The following is a 2,297-nucleotide window of genomic DNA, read 5'->3' as shown; positions in this document are numbered from 1 at the left end:
GTTTGACCAAGTTTTTAGAAAAATATATCAATATCCACAATACACAATTTATATCATTTGATCCATCATGAAAAGTAGTTTCATATTTTATCTATTTGGTATTTCAGATGTTGTTTGTTTATTCTATTATCTAATTTTTGAGCAAACACAGTGGGGAAAATCCCCACTGTAACTCTATTTTTCATTAATATGGTGAGACAGTTACAAATGACTATATAAGTATGCGATCAAAGAAAAGGCAAATCTACAAATAATCTAGCCAAGACTGCATCCCTTCTTTCAAACTACGTTTTGCCTTTTTGGTAATCATGTCAAAGTGCTCCTTGAAGCTAGAGATACAGAAGGCCATGCTCTTTACTTTGTGATCAAAGATGATGTTGTTTCTGTGTTTGCACAAGCTCCAACAACCTGCAATTAAACATTCTTTGAAGCAATTGACATTGTTTTATCTCTTTCCATCCAAGAGCATCTCCATGAGATCATAATCTGTATTCCATTGGAAACCAATGGCTAGCCAAAAATTCTGACTGAAATCACAGCTGAAAAATAGATGTATCAAATGTTCATTGGGCTCTTAATCACATAGAACACAGCTCCTTGTCTCAATGTAGAAGTTTTTCCTTCTAAGGAGGTCTCTTGTATTAAGTCTGTCCTGAAGTAGTAACCAGGAGAATAATTTCTGTTTGGCCAAAGAGCAAGACTTACATATCCAGTGGAAAGGTTTTGGAGCATCAGTAGGGTTTCCAATATATTCCAAGTATACTCTTTTGTTGGAATATTTAGTTCCACCCCAGTAAAATTGCCAGCAGTCCAATTGGTCCTGGTTGTCTCTGCTATCAATCAATACTCTTAGTTTGTTGCTTTGTTGGACAGCAATGGAAGATTTATTCTATAATCTTGGTCAAACATTCAAGTGGTTGACTCACAGAAAACAATACACCTTATATTCTGGAACGGAGGGAGTATTTCAGTAGCTACAAGATTTGATATAGTGGGATTATACGAATTGGGGAATCAGGGACGAAGAACAGGCGAGGGAGAGGTAGGTAGGAGCCGGGTGTCGTGCTGACGATGTCGTGATCCTCTAGATGCCTTGATCGAGTCGTCACTTGGTCTTAACTCTTAAGTAATCATCGCCACTTGGTTCACCCACTCGGGCCCACTTGTCATAGTGTTGGGTCATCGCTGCCGAACGAGCCTTGGTGCAGGTGGGGTTGCCTTGTCAAGGGTGGTGACGTCCCCCTCTTCTTGAGTGGTTAGCTTGCCTCCAAGCCGCGGTTGCCGGAAAGCGAGTGTGGAGCTCCAACTTGTCTTCCCATGTATCTGTTGCAGCATCAGAGTTGGACCATCAGAAGCGTACTTGCTTGATTATGGAGTCGTGTCGTTTGCGCCAGTGTGTTTGCAGGATCTCTATAGGAACAGTTGGGACGTCGATATTGGTATGTAGATGAGTGAAACGTGCGTACCAGGAAGGATGGTTGGCGCAGTTGCGACACATGGAAAACTGGATGCACTTGTGTGTGGCCGGCAACTGGAGTTCATACGACACGTCATTGACACACCGGATGATATGGTGGGGGCCATAGTAGCGGAAAGCAAGCTTGTGGCAGGCACAGGTTGCAACCGAAGTTTGCACATACAATTGTAGCTTTAGAAAGACCGTATCGTCAACGTGAAATGTGTGGAAGGTGCGTTTCCTACCAGCCTGCGTCTTCATGCATTGTCTGGCACGGTTCAAGTAATGCTAAATTTGTTGCTGCATCACTGAACGTTCCTCAAGCCATGTCTGGAGGGACGGTATTGTGATCATGTTGGTAGATGTGATCCCCCAATGTCGCGGCTATCGATTGAACATAGTCTTGAAAGGAGACATCTCGATGGTAGAATGAGGGGCAGAGTTATACCAAAACTAGGCGAGTGGCAGCCAATGACTCTATTGTTTAGGGCAAGACTAGGCAAAGAGGTGCAGAAAGGTCTCGAGACATTGGTTCACTCGTTCTGACTGACCATCTGTTTGAGGGTGGTGCGCCGGGCTCATGCGCATGTCTGTGCCGACGTATTTGAATAACTCTTGCCAAAAATGACTCATGAAAACAGGGTCACGATTTGAAATCACTGCACCAGGGAATCCATGCAACTTGTACACATGTGTCATGTATAGAAGTGCAACCGTGGCAGCTGTGTATGGGTGAGCGAGCAGTAAGAAGTGGGCAAACTTTGTGAATTTGTCGACGGTCACCTAGATGCAGTTGAATTAGCCTGATTGTGGTAGCCCATCAACAAAATCCATGGTGATG

Source organism: Triticum urartu, chromosome 4 (assembly GCF_003073215.2).
Source record: "Triticum urartu cultivar G1812 chromosome 4, Tu2.1, whole genome shotgun sequence".
Lineage (NCBI taxonomy): Eukaryota > Viridiplantae > Streptophyta > Magnoliopsida > Poales > Poaceae > Triticum > Triticum urartu.
The sequence above is the reverse complement of the archived record's forward strand: the minus strand, read 5'-3'. Positions refer to the sequence as shown.